Source organism: Podarcis gaigeae (genome assembly GCF_964106915.1).
Source record: "Podarcis gaigeae genome assembly, chromosome: 7".
Lineage (NCBI taxonomy): Eukaryota > Metazoa > Chordata > Lepidosauria > Squamata > Lacertidae > Podarcis > Podarcis gaigeae.
The window spans coordinates 90,525,522-90,547,041 of record NC_139683.1 but is presented as its reverse complement, the minus strand read 5'-3'; the positions used below and the strand labels follow the sequence as shown (position 1 = coordinate 90,547,041).

Here is a 21,520-nt window from a genome sequence, read left to right as displayed (position 1 = left end):
GGGGGGGGGGTAACATTTAGCTGAGTGAGGCCCAGGATCCCAAAGCTCTTCCCTGCTGGCACCAGTGACCACGGTCCTAGTCCTACTCCATCATTCCTCCTCCTCCTCCTCCTCCTCCTCCTCCTCTTCTAGTTGAAGCCTGGCCTGAAATGTATTCTTGCCCATCATTTCCCAGCCCACTCTCATGCCAAGCAATCAAATGCCAGTCTAGGCCAGTCCAGGCAGTAGACAGAGCTACAGAGAACACTTGCCAAACAAAACACTGTCTCAAAGGGCGGGCAAGCAAGCATAACAAGGTGGCAGGCAATTTCGCCTCCTTCCAGGCTGGACCCTGAATACAAAGGCAGCCACCTCAGGTGTGCTGAATTCATAATAAAATGCACTAATGAGACGGATTTCAGAACCCTCGGTAGGGTTACGTTCCCCGAGAAAAAGAAGAGCAGAAAGAGGCCTGAGTAGAAAAGGGAAACTGAAGGGCACAGAAACGTCCTTTAGCAATTATAATGATCTCAGAAATTAAACGGAACGCTTTTCATCACAGAAATCAGTATGTAGATGGACGTGTGACCCCAGGGCTCTGTGGGTGCTTCTCTCCACTTACTGCAGGAGGTGGGGAGAACAAAGACTAGAGGCAATCGTTTAATTCAGATGTGTAAGAACGATACCCGCCAACAAAAAGAGAAAATCAATCCACCACAATTTTCCCAATTATTCCAAGGTCTTTGGATAGCACACCTCAAATTACTACGATGCCTTCAGCTTTTCACTGCTGTCTCCACAGCTAGCCAGAAATGTTACACGTGTATCAGAGCTATGTAAAGACATTCCTAGAATTTTACTGCTGTATCTGGTAATTTCTGTGCCTGGACCAGGCTCTTAATTGCACCAGCCATTGGGAACTGTCCAAAATGCTGGTAGACCAGAAATCCCAATTTCTTGCTGCTCAGCAGCTTTAGAACAGTGTGGTGGGTGTTGTAGTTCAAAACATCTGGAAAATGGTTGGAAAATGGTGTGCAGAACATCTGTAAAGTTTTGAATCCAGCTGTTCTGTTAGGTTGCAGCCACCACGCCAATGAACGAGGGCAACTGTGCCACTCTTGCCTTCCATGCTGCTCTCACTGTGCCTCTAAGTTGACAATGGATTTTTCACCCAACATCTTGAAGACAATCATTCCACACTCTAGATAAAACATCACACAGCATAGCGTACCCTTGTCCAGTTTTCAGCCAGAGGAGGTGGCCCCTTTATCCTGGCCTAATTACGTAAATGTTCATATTTTTTTGTACAATTACAGGAATTTTAGATGACAAAGCTCTACATTCAGGCTATGGAAGTCATGGCCCTCCAGATGTGGTTGAAGCACAATTCCCAATTCCTTCCCCCTTGGGCCAGGCTGACTCAACAACACAGGTTCCTCACCCCTGCTCTACATCACCTTAAATTCTTTTCTAACACCGTTTTTACACACTTGTCACTCCTTGCATATCAAGCGCTTCTTGCTGGAATTTTCTTAAGTGTTGATCTTATTTAAGTAGATAAAATACCTTGGTGTATTTCAGACTCCAAGCAGTACCAGTAATCTCATTTCTTGCTGCCAAAGCCTGGTTCTTAATTAAAATAAAATCCTCTTAGGTTTGAAGTTGAAACTTTAAGAGCCATTTCACTGGTCTCCGTGTTCCAATTAAAATATCTTCTCTGCTGCCTGCTATTCTGCTTTTTCAACTGTGTCTAACAGAACAGTATAGAAGTAAAAGCAAGTAATTATTCCATGGGCTCCCTAGAAATGTGGAATGTTGTTGTATGAAGTACTCAGCAATTCTCAACCACATTCCAGATGTTTACTCTGCCTATCCAGATCTCTTCAAGTACGGCCACTCAAACAATTACACCAGACTGTGCTAACAAACACTTACGATAAATAGTTTACTATACTGGTAGTTGGTTACTGGGGGCTTTTCAAACGAGTTTCTCAGAAAACAGAGAATATGCTCCAACTTTGGGTCACTTTTCTGTAGCTGCGCTCCTCAGGCACTGAAGTCTTCCAACTCATGCTAATAAAGCTAAAAGATTTGTCTTTCCAACTTGTTTTATTGAGCTGGCAAGAGATAGACCTCCAATCGGGAAGTTCCTGGTTAGAATCTGGCCTCTGCCATGAAAGCACTAGGTGGCATGAGGCAAGCTACTCAGCCTGTGCTCTTCTACAGTCTGAAGGTGTCACATCTGGCAGAGTTGTTGTAGTCCCTGGCTTGCACTAGGCATTGAAAACGCCAGTGTTTGTGTGTCTGCAGGAACAAGTGGTCAGTTCAAACATGGTTCCAGCTCACTCGCTTACAATTCAGATCAAGGCAAACCAAACAGATCATAAATGCAGCCTTGAAGCACCACAAAAGACAAAAGCCCACAACAATTTTTACTAGCTTACTTATTTGTCAGTCAGTCATACATGTCACTGATAGCCCCAAAGAACCACAATTCACCCAGTTTACAAACAAGTTCCCTTTCAGTTTGCTTGGAGGCAATTGTTAGTCATACCAGCAAAGAGGTGAGTCTCTATTTAATAGTCTGTACAGCAGTCTCTAGCTCCCTGTAAACATTACCTTGATGTATTTTCATGTAAAAAACTGGGGGCTTTTAAACTTTCTGATTAAGACAGCCAATTGGCAAAAGGAGATCAGAACGCACACATTCACTGTCAAATGTGTCCAACTCAGTCATGGCACCCTGCTAAGAAGCCAGCCATGGGGAAGAATAAATGGCTATTCTTTCAGAAGTCAGTTTCCAGAACTACCAGTGTGGGTGGCGATGTAGGTTTCCTTGGGCCCTTGCAAACTCTCTTGACGCCCTGCATTTACATGGCTGGAAAAAGACCAGTTTCTGCTGTATAAACAACATCACCTCTTTTTTAAAATTATGTGTCCATGCATCAGTTACGAGGACAAGGGCAGCTTTGTGCAAGAGCCCCCTCGGCCAAACACGGTTTTACCTGTATCCACAGCAACCATGAAATCTGCACACAACTTTAATTTCAATAGGAGCCAAAGGCCAGGCAAACATTCATTTAACACATCTGAGAATGGAGCAGGGGGTCTCTTTGGTTTGTTTCTCTTTGCTGAGAAACAAGTAATTCTCTGGCACATTTCACAAACAATGCAGAAATTAATTTGTTTTCCAACCAGGAAACAAAATTATCTGCAATTTATTTATTTATTTTGCAACTTTTGTATTAGTCACGGGAAGACTGCAATAGGTGTCAGAGGCCCTTCTCCAGCCCCTTGCACGCAGCAGCCACGTTAGCAGTGATGGCGTGCTGGGGGGGGGGGGAGAGGGAGGGAAATCAGTATTTTCTAAGCAACACCATGACACTGTTTAAGGGAGCCTTCCCACCCACTGGGATGAGCAATCTAGGATCCAGCGGATCTGTTATTCTGTCTTAATTTAACCACATAGTTTAACCATAGTAGGAGCAGGTTGGTTGTTTTTTTTTAATTTACCCCACATACCTTAACAACTAAGTTCCTAGCCTAGGAACACTCTTCAAGCTACGCCAGCTTAACTCCCTCCCCCTCTGCTCAGGAAGATGCTCTGGTGTATCTCCTCTATCCTGGCTCAGCTGCAAGTCTGTGTGTCTGCAGTCTCCAGCCTGTCCACGGGGCAGACTGAAGTTGTCGCCTCAAGCGGCAGAATCCCGTGAAGCAGGGACATCCCCTCTGCCTCTGCCACTGCTGGATTGGCACAGTGGCGACTTCTGGCAAGATCTCACAAAAGATCTGAGAGATCTCTCAAAATCTTACCAGAAGCTGCCACCTCACAGGCACCTTCTCATTTTAGAGTTGGAAGGGACCCTAAGGATCATCTAGTCCAACCCCCTGTAATGCAGGAATATGCAGCTGTCCTATATGGAGTTGAACCTGCAACCTTAGCACTATAGAACCACACTCTAACCAACTGATCTAGTGCAACTTTGCTCCAGCTTACCTGACACTGGTTTGCTTAATGCCAGCTTATTGTGTATAGGACTGCTCATTTTGTGTAGGTAAAATGCAGCAGTCCATAGAACAGAAGGCACCTGAGCATTCCACAACAAATGTGCATTTGCTGCATTAAGGAAATGGTCACATTGCAAAGGCGTAGTGTCCAGAAAGAAAGAGAAAAAAGTCTAAACCACAGAGCCTAGGACTTGCCGATCAGAAGGTTGGCGGTTCGAATCCCCGCAACAGGGTGAGCTCCCGTTGCTCGGTCCCTGCTCCTGCCAACCTAGCAGTTCGAAAGCACATCAAAGTGCAAGTAGATAAATAGGTACCGCTCCAGCAGGAAGGTAAACGGCATTTCCGTGCACTGCTCTGGTTCACCAGAAGCAGCTTAGTCATGCTGGCCACATGACCCGGAAGCTGTCTGCGGACAAACACCGGCTCCCTCAGCCAGTAAAGTGAGACGAGCTTTACCCCAGAGTTGTCCACGACTGGACCTAACAGTCAGGGGTCCCTTTACCTTTATGCTCTCAGAATATCAAAGGAAATGGTCTGCACTAATATAAACATGTGATCCATATACATTATCTCAGTTGTTTTTAATACAGTACTGACTTACTCTTTCACACTTCTTGTCATGTGCCCATACTGCTGTGGAAGGCAGACAGCATAAAATATGTACACACACACACACACACACACACACACACACACACACACACGTTCTATGTGGTTCAATGGTGCTCACTCCCAGGGAAGCAGGTACAAGAATGCAGCCTGAGAGACAGAGGCTTCTGTAAAGATGGCTGACAATATCATTGCTGAATTGAGATTGGAACCTAAGACTCCCCAGCTCACATTTTATTTATATAATGCTATCAGCGTTCTAAACTCTGTGGGGAAACAGTAGCGGGAGCCAGGGACATACAATAGTACAAGGGAATAACATGGGCAAATATGTTTACATATGCTTAAAGCTTGATTGACAATAAGGATTTATAGGAAATGTGACATCACATTCACAGCTGGGGTGCCTGGTGCAGAGGAGAATAGGGGCCCTTGCACTTCTGATTGCGGTACAGAAGAGGGAGTTTCAGCAGAGGTAGCTTGTAATGAGAGGCTGGAAAGTGAGGTTCTCTTGGCAGTTCTTAGAATCACAGAATTGTAGAGCTGGAAGGGACCCAAGGACATAGCTGTCAACTTTCAGATTTGAAAATAAGGGATCAGCAGCCTCCCCTGTCCTGGAGACACTCTACGGGATATTTAACAATCTGGGATAGCAGCGGGAAGCAGCGGGAAACGGCGCTGGAATAAGGGAATTTCCCGCAAAAAAAGGGAAGGTTGACAGCTATGCCCAAGGATCATCTAGTCCAACCCCCTGCAATGCAGGAATCTCGGCTAAAGCATCCATGACAGATGGTGCTCAGTGCAGGGCCCCATGAAAAAGCCTTTTGAGTGTTGGCCCCACCCCACTAAGAAGTGACTTGCCTCTGCATTTTGGTGACAGTTGCAGACACACCACTTTCATCAGGCTTTTTATTGGTGGAGAGTTGTGATCAGTGAAGTCAGTTTTCAGTACAAAGCTGTTACTCTGTTAGTTATGTAGCAGTTTTGTACAAATTGACTTAAATTGGCTGTATTATGTTTGGTTGTTGTCTTTGTCCATAGAGTTTTTTGTTGTGATCACTGCAGATGGTGACAGCAGTCACGAAATTAAAAGACGCCTGCTCCTTGGGAGAAAGGCGATGGCAAACCTAGACAGCATCTTAAAAAGTAGAGACATCACCTTACCAACAAAAGTCCGTATAGTTAAAGCCCTGGTTTTCCCAGTAGTGATGTATGGAAGTGAGAGCTGGACCATAAAGAAGGCTGACCGCCGAAGAATGGATGCTTTTGAATTCTGGTGCTGGAGGAGACTCTTGAGAGTCCCATGGACTGCAAGAAGATCCAACCTCTCCATTCTGAAGGAAATCAGCCCTGAGTGCTCACTGAAAGGACAGATCCTGAAGCTGAGGCTCCAAGACTTTGGCCACCTCATGAGAAGAGAAGACTCCCTGGAAAAGACCCTGATGTTGGGAAAGAAGGAGGGTTAGGGTTAGGCACTCCTATCTTCCACTGCCTCCCACAGTTTGGTCAGACTCATGTTTGTAGCTTCGAAGACACTATCCAACCATCTCGTCCTCTGTCATCCCCTTCTCCTTGTGCCCTCCATCTTTCCCAACATCAGGGTCTTTTCCAGGGAGTCTTCTTTTCTCATGAGGTGGCCAAAGTATTGGAGCCTCTGCTTCAGGATCTGTCCTCCAGCACCATAATTCAAAAGCATCAATTCTTTGGTGATCAGCCTTCTTTATGGTCCAGCTCTCACTTCCATACATCACTACTGGGAAAACCCTAGCTTTTACTATATGGACCTTTGTTGGCAAGGTGAGGTCTCTACTTTTTAAGATGCTGTCTAGGTTGGTCATTGCTTTCCTCCCAAGAAGCAGGCGTCTCTTAATTTCGTGGCTGCTGTCACCATGGCTGCTTTCACTCCATGGACAAAGACAACAGGCATATCCTCTAAGATTAGGCGATACTCAATGACTATGATAAAAGTTTCCGAGTCAGGCTTGCTTGCTGGCACTTTTGGACTGTTGCTAATTGGGGGTGGGATTCAATCACATACTAGCAAATTCAGCTCACGCAGTTAAGTGGATTTTGAGCTCTTGCACAACAAATCCTCTTCCCTCCTAAAATTAGACTTTCTGTGACAAGGGAAGTAATAAATCGAAGCAACAAGTAATTTTAGAACTACTTGGCTCTAGCTGGCCACTGCTGAACTAGAATGTAAAAATCACAAAATCAAACCCAAATAAATAACTCTTGCTGGTAGATTTCTGTGGCTGAGCTCTAATGGGCTTCAGGCCACTTCAGAAGCAGAGGGGGAAGGAGAAAGGCACCAACTTCAGGCCACCAATAACATCAGTGAGAAGATATTTTTTATGCTTCTGCGGCTTTTGATCCCATTGGCCATGGAATCCTTCTGGAGTAGGTCAAGGAGGAGGAGCTTGTCATAGGGGATCATACTATTAATAGTGTTGACATCTTTTAGGAGGGAAAGAAATTGAGTGTCCCAATTAAGTCCACATTGAACAGAATCAAATTTTCTAATGTTTTAGCGGAGCGATGTCAAACTGGGTTCCCTCTCTGAAGTCTTCTTGCTGAATCATTCTGATCAGCAGCAGAGTATTCGGGGAGACTCAAATGTTTCTCACTAACAAAAAAAAAACAAAAAACAACTCACCCTCCAAAAGACACCTTGAATAATTTTGAATAATTAAGTCATCTGAAATCATAAGGTATTTTCTAAAGATATAAATCAATAGAAATAATGTAGCATTGCTAATGCAATAGACAAGCTTACACATTCTGCTGCATGCTTCGTTTGCTTTCTGTTTTGCAAAACAGTTTTCCTCCAGGAAAACAGATCAATATATTTTTATTATCTTGATTTCACTGCTCCCTTTTCTTGGGCCAATAGGATTTTTATATGCCTTCTCTGAAGTTCAGATAAGGCTAGTTTCTAAAATGTTTTACTGATGCACTTTAATTTGCCCCATTCACTATATATTCAATTGTATAGAACAGACAACAAGGTCTAAATATCAATTTAATAGAAGTCATTACTAAATACCTGTGTTGCAGGTATCTGTTCATGAGAAACAGATGAGCAAGCACCAACGCAAACCCTCAGCAGGACGTTGTGACTTATTTGCAAAACCCTGCCAATAAAATAGCTCACATCCCTTCCAACTTGGATCACATAATGGATAAAGGTCAAATGCAGGAGGTTTCCTTAGACACCGTTGTCATCATTTTATGGGAGAGGTTCAGTTATTGCAGCCTGAAGATATGGGCAGGATATGGTCCAAAATTTGCCCTTCTTGGCTAATAGTGTCTAGCAAAGGAGGAGTGCCCAGCTAGGTTCAGCGAGGGGTTAATGACCTAGCAACTTGTAGGTCCCAGTTGGATCCAGTTTTGCTTCCTGACTCAGATGGAGCATTTTTTAGAAAATAGTTCCACTGTTCTATAAGCAGTGGGCCACATACATCAATACTTTAAGTTACTAACATAAGTCAGCGTTATTTTGCCCACTTCTATTAATACCCCAGTGTTATTATTATTATTAATGCCTCTCCTGGATCACAATAGTCCTGCCACAGTTATCCTTTGGATACATCCAAGTTAAGAGTACTGTAACTTGTTGGCACTGGAACAGCCCATGAAAGCATTAGAAGGCAGGAGCCAAGTTTTTAACTGGGAGTCATGAAATCATAGCGCTAGAAAGGACCTTAAAAGGCATGAAACCCGCCCACCAACAAGTGATGCAGCAAACGTGTCGCTACATCATCCAAAATGGGAGGCCATTGAGACTCCGCTTAAAAACCTCTAACAAAGGGGAGTCCTTCCTGTTCGAGGCAGTCTATTTCATTATCCAACAGCTGCGCCATCAGGAAGACCTTCCTAACATTTATTTGAAAACCACTTCCTTGCAATTCACTGTGTGGAATATTTCACCAATACAGAAATAAATCCTCACTAGCTTGCAGCTTGTTTCCAAGCACAATTAATTGGCAGGCCTGCTTTCAACCCACAAAGCCCTGAATGACCTGGGATCCAAGTATCTGTAGGACCATCCTTCCCCATATCTGTCTGCTGGTGCATGGAGAGAATGGCCAGGGCCCTGTGGCATTCTGCCGAGGGAAGCCACCCCCACCTCCGATGCACTCGCCTCCTTCACCTTCCTTTAGGCATTGGTTGGAAAGGGTGTCATTCATGATTTCCGTTTTCATTTTCTGCTTTTGCAAGAACAGCGCTGAGCTGAAAGCAGGTTAACAACAATAATATTCAAATTTAGTAAACGTTAAAAGTAGGTAAACATTACCATCACTAAAAGCATATCAAAAACACAACAGCAAATAAAGCAAACAACCCCAAACAAATTCATCAAGCAATTAATACAATTCAATACAAGCTCATTGTGATTCAAAATATCATAAATGGATGCTGAGCACCAACCCTGTGCTAGCTGACATCTTTCTCTCTGGAAAGAGGCTTCTCTCAAGCTTTTGGCACCGTTTCATTTGGAGCTGCCCTAATACTAGGGTGTTCTGTAGTCAATTTATATTGTTTGTTTTGATCTATGTGATGCTATTTATGCGAAGTTGCAAGTCAACCTAGAGGCCACTGGGGTTCAGGGGGTTAAATGTCTTTAAAAATAAACACTACTACGAATCCTGATATACAAATTCCAAAAGCAATTCACTGTTAAAAGATCAAGAAGCAAATGAAGAGATAAACCCACACCATGTTGCCAGAAAAAGAAAAGAAAAAGTTTTACAGCAAACAGTTTGCCTGAAGTATGGGAGAGGTCTACAGCTGAGCCAAGATTCAGTTTGCTCATATGCATATCTGATATTTCAGTTACAAAACTGGGCCCTCTCCACAACTCAGGAACATGTGGAATACACTCAGGCACAAGCTTTATAGTGATGAGCACAAGCAGCAGTAGCCAGGGTCTGGGAGATCAGGATTCAAATCCTGATTCAGTCATGAAGTTCACTGGGCGCCCTTGGGCCAGTCAGCCTAACCCACCTTCACAGGGTTGTTGTGAGGAGAACTTTGGAAAGGAATCATGCATGTTGTCCTGAGCTCTTTGAAGGAACAGCATGAAAAAGCTATCATCTACTATATGTCTTTCTGTCTGCCCACCTGTTCTCTATGGGTTTGGCACCTCTTGAGATGGCACAAAATGTTCCCAAGGTGGAGGTAGTGGTCTTTGTTGACATTTGGGTGCCAGTTGCCATTTTGAATCAGATACGGTACGGTTTTGTCTCCTTTCCTGGCACAGGCTAGATACCATCGCCAAACTTAGCAGGAGGGTTTCCAAAGGCGGGTGGCCCTCTTCTTTGATGTTTGGATGCCAGGAACCATTTGGAATCAGGATGGTGGAATAAAGGATGACTTTGGTATGATGGGTCTGAATTCACAAATCACAGTATTTGGGGGTTTCTACAAATTCCTGGGCAGCATCAAGAACTCCCCGCCAGCACACAAATAATGATTTTGGCACCAGTGTTGTTAACGGAAGTGTGCTTGCAACATCCTGTTAACTACAGTATTGTCAGGATTTAAAGCTTAAGGGGGGGGGTGGAGATCACATTGTAAAGATGCTGAGTTAACAAAATAGAAGGGTTATCAAATGCCAATAACTGTTACAGAAACTCTCAAGACTATAAAATGTATACAAGCTGACATTATATAGGGCACGCACTATCCAGGCAAATGTAAGCCGTTTTCAGGTCCCACTGATTGCACTGGAACAGAATTAAGCTGCTGTTTAATTCTCCTCCTGAAATGCATAGAGGAGAAAAATGCTCAATATTGGCTGCATCATTTCCATAGTGTATACATTAGTCCATTTATGCAAGGCTTTTACTTCATCCTCCCCCACAAGCTTTCCTCTTCCTCTCTTTCAACATTCCCTGATATTTCCTCATTTTAATGATGCCCTTTATATAACCCATGGTTTCTTTCTCCGCAGATATCATTAGTGGAAGCCACCCAAAGTTCCAAAACTCTAAAAATCCCACAGCTTTCAGTGGGGGGAAATTTAAGCACGTTTTCCCACTGAAATCATGAAAGAATTTAACTTAGACATGCGTCACATGTTTTGTGTAGTAAGTTTTATTTAATGAATAATAATAAATAAAAAGCATAGGAAGAATCCTGCTGGATCCGACCCAAGGCCCATCGGCCCCAGCATTCTCTTCTCCCAGTGGCCAACCAGTTCGCTATGGAAAGACCAAAACAGGACCTGAGGGCAACTGCTCTCCCCTCACTTTTGATTTCCAGCCCCTGGGTACAGATGGGCACACTGCCTCTGACAAGGAGAACACAGCCATCCTGGCTAGTAGCCTCTGACAGCCCTGAAAATAGTTTTTAAAAACCGACAAGCCACCTCCTTTCAGTGCAGTATTTGTGATTCATTTATCTTGCTCACCCAATTGCCTTCTTTTAATTGCCATTAATTTGAGCTGAAGTGGCTGAGTCCAGCTTGGAAAAGCATTTCCAATTCCTAAGTGCCCACTCACTTTTTTTGGGGGGGGGGGATTACAAGCTGGAGAATAAGCAGATTTATTTTTTAATGCACAAGCTGCAAATTTTGGGGTGCCAGGGAGACCAGCGCTCAGGTTTTCCTCCAGCCTGAGATCTTAAGCCACCCTACATTTCCAAATTCCATTAAGCTGTTTGATGCCAGCCTGTCTTCAAATGTTAAAATGCATGTAACAGGTTGCAGTCTCAACTTACCGCAGTGCCCTGCTTCATGTTACCACAATATTAAAAATAACACACATGTAGAAGAATGCTTTTGTATACGGAAGTGTTAAAACCATTCCCGGCATAGATTCATTATTGGTTCAGACATATGACTGCAAAAAGTTAACCTTTGTGGAGCTTTACGCTGAAAAAGAGGCATGGTGGTTTCACTGCTTTTCTAATGTTACTGACAGATATATATCCCCCAGATTATCCCAACAAATTACTGTGTATATACACATTGCTTCATTGTTAGGGGACATTCGGCACAGAAACATGTGTGTATACCTTTAAGAAGTTTCTGGGATTAATTGGCTGCAGCTGGCCGTTGCTATAAAGGAAAAAAGCTGTGTTTGTAGCCTGCCTGCAGGAATAACACCCACCAGAGTTTGAGTTTATTGTTTAGTAATAAAGTTTTTGTTTTAGTTTGGGTTTTTACACCTATGTCTCCTGGAGTCACTCTGTCCTCTGCCACCGGCTGGAAATCCCCCTCCAACATTCATATGATAATAAGCTCCGGATAAATGAACTGTATCATTCATTTCCTGATGAATTCAGGAGTCCTGAGAACAATTAAAGACTTGGTAGAAGTAAAACAAAAGTCCCCAACACCAACTAATTCTTAGTATTTGGGTGCACTAACAGTAGCACTTCATCTGTCTCCTGAGAAATCTCTGTGTGGGACAAGTAGCTACAGTTAGAACTGGATATGGAACAACTGATTGGTTCAAAATTGGGAAAGGAGTATGGCAAGGCTGTATATTGTCTCCCTGCTTATTTAACTTATATGCAGAATTCGGGGGGGCCACTAGGGGCGCATTGGAAGATGGCCGACAATAACATCTCTCCGACCCACACGAGGCTGTGATGGGAGTAAGCAGCCTCCCGCCCCCCCCAAGCGAGTGGGGGGACTGCCCTTGCCTGCTGTGACCTATACCACCCCCGACTTCAAGGGGGTGGGGGCACTAGGCAGAAAGCCCTCGTGTGGACTTCGGCTCTCCTGGACACTGTCTCTGATTCACGCCTCTAGCTGCAGCAACTTCAAAAGAAACAATTAGGAGGAAGCTAATGCACATATTTCAAGGAAGAATGGGGAGTAAAGACTGCTAAGTGAAGAGATCTCTGAGAAAGAAGACGGGTCAGATAAACAGGAATATATCATGAGAAGACACACCAAGGCTTGGTATGTCGGCAACGAGACTGGATGGGGGGGGGGAACTTTCCTTTCTTTTCTCTATGTGATTAACCAAGAATCCCCACAAGTCAGAAATGCCGCGTAAATGACCTAAGCTAATAATTTAAGGCTGTGTGGAGATAATTTTCTAACCAAAAGCATGTTTTAAGGAGATCGTGGAAAGTATAAGAGCTTTGGGATGACGCGGTAAAAAACAGTGTCGCCATTTTGGCAAGTTCTGTCGAAAGACTTATGTCTGGGAGGAGGAATGGATCTGTTTTCATATTGTGGGCGAGCCTCCTCAAAGGGACTAAAGAAGGCGACCGATTTACGAAGATTAATGATGGAAAGTGTGCTTTTATTTATGGAAATGATGATATATGGAAACCATCTCAATATGGTGATTGTTTACCTGCTTAAGGAGATTAGCAGAAGAGATCACAAAGAAAAAAGAAAAATATATGAATAAGATGAGATGTGGGAACAGCAAGATAGGACTGGATAGAATTATGAACATTATTTGGACAGATTTGTGGATATTAACGCAGCAGCAAGAAGATGATTGGAATCCCCTTCGGAACTTGAAATATGGGTCCCCCAACAAAAAATTTAAAATTCAGCTTTGTAATTCGGAATTTATGTGATGTGATTTGATTTGATTGGTCAGTTAATAAAAAATATTTTTAAAAAATAATTAAAAAATAATAACTTATATGCAGAATTCATATGCAAAAGGCTGGACTGGATGAATCCCAAACCGGAATTAAGATTGATGGAAGAAAGACCACCTTCTGCACAGGAACAGGTCAAAGTGCTGTGGATTCACAGCTTAGAGTTGTGAGCACCGGATTCACTCCAACAAGAAGACAGTCGTCGCACAGCAGAGTATAGCAGAGCATAAACGACTTGGAGAGCAGCTCTGTAGAATATCTTCTTTTATTCTATCTACAACTATAATACACAACGCTATACAAAGCTAAATGAGGTCTAAGAGAAAATGCTGAACTGCACTGAGTGTCTGCAGCTGCTCTTAGCAGCAACCTTATCTATACACACGATCTCTCTCTAACACTCAGTCTCTCTCTCTCCGACACTTTGATGTGAGGCTGGAGCGGAATAATTAGAGAGCAGAAACCGCCCCTCCTCTCTGGAGAATCAGCAAAGCACATCAGGAGATTCTTGGATATGGGAGGGGTGAAATCTCCTCAGTATTACAGTCGATCAGGTATATGAAGACGAGCAGCAAAGTCAGTCCTCAGGGAATGTGCAGGTGACCTTGGAACGGACAGCTCACGGAAGAACCCCGACCAGACCTAAGAGGAGGCGTGTAGTGGTGATAGGGGATTCCCTACTGAGGGGAACAGAAGCAGTGATATGTGGGCCTGACAAGATATCTTGGGAAGTGTGCTGCCTCCCCGGGGCTAAGATCCAAGATGTAACTGAACAACTGCAAGGAATCATAAAACCCACTGACAAATACCCCTATAGATCCCCAAGCCAAACGGAGGACATAGATGATGCCTTCCTGGAACAGATGGCCAAGCATGCAAAAGGAAGGGAGATAGTAGTTATGGGGGACTTAAATTACCCGGATATTTGTTGGATGTCAAACTCAGCCAAGAGCATAAGGTCAAACAGATTCCTCACTGGCCTTGCAGACAATTTCATTGTCCAGAAAGTGGGAAAAGCAACAAGAGGAACAGCCATTTTAGATCTGGTCCTAACCAATGTTGATGACCTGGTTAGTGGGGTAGAAGTGGAAGGATCATTAGGCGCAAGTGATCATGCTCTTCTGAAGTTTACTATACAGCAGAAAGGAGCAGCCAAGCATACCAAGACTTAGCCGACTTAGGGAAGTGCTGGGTGAGATCCCATGGAGAGTAATACTAAAAGGAAAGGGAGTTCATGATGGCTGGGAGTTTGTTAAGAGGGAGATAGTAAAAGCACAACTTCAGGCAATACCAATGAGACGGAAACATGGAAGGTGCCTAAAGAAGCCAGGGTGGCTATCTAAAGAACTTTTAACTGAGTTAAGATTAAAAAAGGATGTGTACAAAAATGGAAAAGAGGGGAAACCACCAAAGAGGAATTCAAACAAATAGCCAGCACGTGTAGACACAAAGTCAGAAAAGCTAAAGCACAGAATGAACTCAGGCTTGCTAGAGAGGTTAAAAGCAACAAAAAAGGCTTTTATGGGTATGTTCGTAGCAAAAGGAAGAACAAAGAAACAGTGGGGTCACTCAGAGGAGAAGATGGTGAAATGCAAACAGGGGACACAGAAAGGGCTGAACTCCTCAATGCCTTCTTTGCCTCAGTCTTCTCCGATAAAGAAAACAATGCCCGACCTGAAGAATTTGGAGCAAATGATTCAGCAGAGGAAACACAGCCCAGAATAACTAAGGAGATAGTACAAGAATACTTGGCTAGTTTAGATGTATTCAAGTTTCCAGGGCCAGATGAACTGCATCCAAGAGTATTAAAAGAACTGGCAGATGTGATCTCAGAACCACTGGCAGTCATCTTTGAGAATTCCTGGAGAACAGGCGAAGTGCCGGCAGACTGGAGGAGGGCAAATGTTGTCCCTATTTTCAAAAAGGGAAAAATAGAGGACCCAAATAATTACTGCCCAGTCAGTCTGACATCAATACCAGGGAAGATTCTGGAGCAGATCATTAAGCAAACAGTCTGTGAGCACCTAGAAAGGAATGCTGTGATCACCAATAGTCAGCATGGATTTCTGAAAAATAAGTCATGTCAGACGAACCTGATCTCGTTTTTTGACAGAATTACAAGCCTGGTAGATGAAGGGAACGCAGTGGATGTAGCCTACCTTGATTTCAGCAAGGCATTTGACAAGGTGCCCCATGATATTCTTGTAAGGAAGCTGGTAAAATATGGTCTTCACTATGCTACCACTCAGTGGATTTGTAACTGGCTGACTGACCGAACCCAAAGGGTGCTCATCAATGGTTCCTCTTCATCCTGGAGAAGAGTGACTAATGGGGTGCCACAGGGTTCTGTCTTGGGCCCAGTCTTATTCAACATCTTTATCAACGACTTGGATGATGGACTCAAGGGCATCCTGATCAAATTTGCAGATGACACCAAACTGGGAGGGGTGGCTAACACCCCAGAGGACAGGATCACACTTCAAAACGACCTTGACAGATTAGAGAACTGGGCCAAAACAAACAAGATGAATTTTAACAGGGAGAAATGTAAAGTATTGCACTTGGGCCAAAAAAATGAGAGGCACAAATACAAGATGGGTGACACATGGCTTGAGAGCAGTACATGTGAAAAGTATCTAGGAGTCTTGGTTGACCACAAACTTGACATGAGCCAACAGTGTGACACGGCAGCTAAAAAAGCCAATGCAATTCTGGGCTGCATCAATAGGAGTATAGCATCTAGATCAGTGGAAGTAATAGTGCCACTGTATTCTGCTCTGGTCAGACCTCACCTGGAGTACTGTGTCCAGTTCTGGGCACCACAGTTCAAGAAGGACACTGACAAATTGGAACGTGTCCAGAGGAGGGCAACCAAAATGGTCAAAGGCCTGGAAACGATGCCTTATGAGGAACGGCTAAGGGAGCTGGGCATGTTTAGCCTGGAGAAGAGGAGGTTAAGGGGTGATATGATAGCCATGTTCAAATATATAAAAGGATGTCACATAGAGGAGGGAGAAAGGTTGTTTTCTGCTGCTCCAGAGAAGCGGACACGGAGCAATGGATCCAAACTACAAGAAAGAAGATTCCACCTAAGCATTAGGAAGAACTTCCTGACAGTAAGAGCTGTTCGACAGTGGGATTTGATGCCAAGGAGTGTGGTGGAGTCTCCTTCTTTGGAGGTCTTTAAGCAGAGGCTTGACAACCATATGTCAGGAGTGCTCTGATGGTGTTTCCTGCTTGGCAGGGGGTTGGACTCGATGGCCCTTGTGGTCTCTTCCAACTCTATGATTCTATGATTCTATGATCTTCTTGCAAGTAGGCTTTTCTGCTTGGTGTTGGCGTTAGGACTTTCTTTGCTGCCATTCCTACTCTTAAATTCTACGCCAATAATTTCTCAAACTTGACCACTTCCTTTCAATTTCCTATTATCCCTTAACAGTAAGTTTCAAAACAAATAGCCTCTACCACCAAGTGCCAAGCTGTTTGGCCTTATCAACACTTTCTCAAGGTGTTTCCATGGAGGCTGGAAAAATACTGTACAGCTTTCTGCTAGTTTCTCTTTGTTCTAGCCCCTTTACCAACCCCAGGTTCTTAGCCTGAGTACTATAAATGATTTACAAATCAAAATTTAAAAGAAATAAAAACCTTACATACATATATACTTTGTCTTATTTTAAAGATAAAAGAAATAAAGTAATATAAAAGTATGATATGTAGAGAGAATAAGTCAAGAAGAGGAAGAGATGCGTAAGTAGCAGTCTTTTCACACAGAGCTATTTAGTACAGTGGTGCCTCTGGATGCGAACAGGATCCGTTCCGGAGCCCTGTTCGCATCCTGAGTAGAATGCAACCCACGACTGTGCATGCCACGATTTGCCACTTCCGCGCATGCGTGTGACGTCATTTTGAGCATCTGCGCATGAGCGAGTGGCGAAACCCAGAAGTAACACGTTCTGTTACTTCCGGGTCGCCGCGGAGCATAACCTGAAAACGCTCAACCTAAAGCATATTTAACCCAAGGTATGACTGTATATAAAATAACGTAATCCAACAGTAGAGTTTATCTCAATTCCAGTTGATTTAAAAAATTAAAAAAATAAACCAAGGAATTAGTTCCACTTGTTGTTGCTTCAATGTCCAGTAGAAATAAATTTAGGTATTTCAATATAGTTTTAATTCTATAATAATCCAAAGCAATTTTGCCAAAATATAGCTATGATCCACTTTTTTATTCTTGAAACTTGACACAATGTTTAGTCTCAGTTTCTCCAATATCTCAAGCTTCTTTGAATATGAAAGTATTAATAACTTCCCAAATTAATCAGAGTCAATTAATTCCACCAGGTTTGTTCTAAAAATCAAAGATATATGTCCAAGTTCAATACTGATGTAACTATAATCACAGGTCAAGGTCAAGTTTAAATACAGTCTCAAGTTCAGGTCAAATTTAATTCAAGTTAAAAGTTTTAAAAATCCATAAAATATCCAGATTGGTATTTTAAAAGCTAAGTAGATTCCTTGTCCATTAGCTGGCTTTAACTCCAAAAATTAATCCACAGTTTTTTCCACTTGTAAAGGTTCTCATGCGATATAAAATACCCACAGACAGGAGTAGACTTCCTTTTTAGCCTCCTGTTTTTGCCGGATTAATTAAATTAAAGGTATTATTGAGAGATTGTTCTCCTCACCTTTGTAATTTGGCTTGGCGTTATTTGGAATGATAGTCTGCTGCTGGCTGGTTCAGAGGCTTCGCTCTGCAGAGTCGTGCTGGTGCCTAAACCACTGGCTTTTTGCTCAGCTCCCCCCCCCCCCCACTTTCCGCACCTTTCGGTACAGGGGCAGAGCCAGAGCTACCGAGCTGCCGTTTGCGGTCTGCAGGATCCCTCAACACCTCAAACACCCTTTTGAGGCTTTTTGGGGGATGCACTTTGCCTCAGAGCTTACCCCAATCCTCTGCAGAGTCCGAGTTTGACAGAGCTGTCAAATTCGTGGTCCATCCGCCATTTCACAGCTATCTGGAAGTCTAGAAGATATGATTATCAATGTTCCCCATCCTGGGGCCCTCCAGATGTTTTGCACTGCAGCCCAGATTCTGAACCACAAGCAATGCTGAATGGGGCTAATAAAAGTGATAGTCCAAAACATCTGGAAGGCGCCAGGTTGGGGAATGCAGATCTAAATGCCCCTTCACCATATACAAAAATGTGTGAGTGCAGTAAGCAAATGTAGCAGAATATGTAAACGCATGGAAAGCACTATTAATGATTGGGTCTGATTAAAATAGTGACTGCACTAATAAATTCAGCACTTGTGATGCATCAATTAAATGGGAATTAAAAACATGTATGCATGATAATTTGTTTAAAACTAATTATACTGGTTGCCAAGTTTGTACTGAAATTAATAAAGCATAATGGGAAGGGGATGCTTACTTGATAAAGGGTGCATAGACCATTATCTTTGCCTGCATATAAAAGGACTCATCTGTCCTTAAATATGGCCATGATGAAACCAGAAATCAAGCCAAAGTAGCCACAGGGAGGCATATGCAGAAGATGGCTCCTGCCTGGGCCTCAGAGCGCGGGGCCAGCAGAAAAGCCAGTGCTGGGCAACCCATTTATCATATGTGTAGAAAGGTATATGTCATAAAATGGAAGCGGCCGTCTCCCAAGAAAACAGCTTTACACTGCTTATTAATGGCTCTCAGGAATTCATTCACGTGTGGTTAATTAAATCCTGACACCAACAAGCTCTTTAAAGAAATGAATGGATTCAGTATAAACACAGATAGTTTAGCACCACAGGGATCTCTAACATTCGTCTTCCATGAAAAAGATGTGCTAATTGCTCCCTTAATCATCAGGTTCTTAATGATATTTTGACACAAGGAAAATCAGTGTGTCTTCACAAAGACATCTGCGGTAAAAAGAATAGTCAATGAAGAAACTGAAAGCCTATAGAAGACACTTTCCAATTGCCTCTTATGCTGCAGCACAGCAGAGCACACCTGGCCCCATCGAGGTCCCACAAACCCCGCCAGTCAAGGCCTTAGCATCGCTTGAGGACCCCTCTCTCCCAGCTGGAGAGATGTGGAACAGGCTGGCACAGTGCAAGACTAAGGGCAAGGCTCAGTCATTCTGGACACACTTCCACGGATGAAGTCATAGAACTGCACTGTAAAGCAGTATCTTCAGCAGGTGTATCTCCAAACAACCCTCTTCATCTGCAAAACAGCACTGGGTTGCCCTAAGGTGAACAAATCACAGATTCCCTCTCTTCTATTAGCTACATTCACACTATTTAACCATTTTTACCAGCCTCCAACCTGTCATTCTCAGCTGGCCACCAGTGCCCTTCAGCACTGCAATCAAGTTACACAAAAGCCTAAAGAGATGAAAATCTCTTCCCTTGAAGCAACACAATAGCATTCAGAATAATGTAACAACCTAGTACTCTAGGGCAGCCCTGCAATGAGGGAGCGAGACCAAAGAAACCTCAACTCAGGAAGCCATTTAAAGACCCGAGGGGAACAAGAGACCAAAAGGAGCATACGCAATTTCAAGCACGATAAGGAGGACTTTTCTCCACTTCAGTTACTATGAATTGTTGCTTTTTCCTTCTTCAAACATCACCACCACAACTGCTTCCTGCAGGTGAAGACACTCCCTCGCCTCCCTGCCTCCCTTGGCAGTTCAGCTGCCTCAGGCTAGAACTCTAGGCAACGCCTTCAGAGAATCATAAAACTGTAGAGTTAGAAGGGACCCCCAAAGTTCATCTAGCAGGATGGATTTGATTTTAATCAAATTTACTCAGTAAGACTTGATTTAAATCATTTTTCACAGGAATCTTTTGCCCAACATGGGGCCCAAAGACCCTGAGATAGAAGTCTCAATCTGACAATGTTTAACTCTTCCCCGTTTAACTCTTCTACATAAACACACAAATAGTCAAGTGAAGCAGAAAATTTTGTCCATTTCCATAGTGTAGTTTCTCACCCTCTCTGACATCCTCTCTCTCTCTCTCTCTCTCTCTCTCTGCTGGCACCATTCTTCAAAGGGGCAGGTGCCTGCACTGGGCCACATGCTAACACAGATGAGGAACTGGGGAAATTGGCCTTAAACGTTTCACCCTGTGGAGACCAGGAAGAGGGAAAGTAGAGAAAGTGGCCTTGCTGTAAATGCTCATGGAAATGGAGGAGAAAGGGCATGAAAGGGAGCAATGCTGCGTCAAGAAGCCTTTAGACCAAGGAGGCATTTCTAGACAGGAAGAAGAGTTTAAAATGTGAAAAGAACTTCCCCAAATGTGTCAAACTCTAACTTGCAAACCTGATTTAAGCACATTTAAAACTGTATTTAAAACTGTGGCAGGTGTGAAATTGGTGGCAGCACACTGTTCACGCAGCCCTGATGCCATTGCATTATATCTCTGGGATCTACCAATCAGGGGCAGGGGGGCATACAGACTTTCTCCATCTCTAGGAGAGGTGGTGTAAGCCCACCCTGAAAGAGCCGGACATGGATCTCAGAATTCCCCGAGTCATTGCTATGTATTTTTAGCTATCTGGTTTCAAACCACGTTGCAAGAAGAAGAAGAAGAAGAAGAAGAAGAAGAAGAAGAGGAGGAGGAGGAGGAGGAGGAGGAGGAGTGAGGAAAAGCGACTTAGGGAGCAGGTCTACCTCTCCGTGGGCCAGGGGAGGATGCTCCCCTACTTTCCTTGGGGACCCATTTGCCTTATATCGGGTGTTGGTGGGACCAGAAGGAGATCCTTTGAAATGGAACGGGGAACCTGGGAGATGCAGGTTCAGGCAGATCCCCATCCCTAACCATTTCAGAGGTTAGGGATGGGGAAGTGGAAGAACTCTTTGGATCAAGGTCAATTTTTCTCAGGCAATGTTGTAGCACAACATTTTGAGATTCCCGTTTTGCAGGGGATTGGACCAGATAACTCTCAGGGTCTCTTCCAACTCCACAATTCTATGAATCTATGTAAAACAGCTCTCCTGTGAGTGGAAGTTGCCTTCCACACACAAAAGGATGGCTTTGGACAAAAGTCTGCTTCCAATTTCACATTCCATTTCGTTCTCTCCCCCCACTCCCATAAACACACACTTGCAGAATCGAAGCATATTCACAGCCTGAAATATATATTTTCTCTGCACTGCAGGCAATATTGAGATCGCTTCCCTCTGGGGTCCCCTGTTTGTGCTGTTTCTAACATTACGCATGTCTAGAAATGAAAAAAACGCAGGCACCAAAACGCCACAGAAGCGAGTCGCAACAACAGCACTATTCCATGGAGATCATAACTCTTGGTGTGCGCGTGAGCCTCGGCTGCATAAATTAGCCT

General features: G+C 43.6%; 1 protein-coding gene across 3 annotated transcripts in view; it reads right to left on the bottom strand.

The window, feature by feature from the left end:
* Positions 1–21,520, bottom strand: part of SEMA5A (semaphorin 5A) — a 163,398-nt gene that overhangs the window by 118,243 nt on the left and 23,635 nt on the right. Inside the window, exon 1 of one of the 3 annotated variants that reach the window (XM_083748585.1) lies at positions 21,306–21,472. The exons of the other annotated variants lie outside the window; for them this stretch is intronic. The gene's annotated coding sequence lies outside the window, so the exon portion shown is untranslated. Of the gene's footprint in view, positions 1–21,305; positions 21,473–21,520 lie in introns of those variants that run through there. 3 annotated transcript variants of the gene reach the window in all.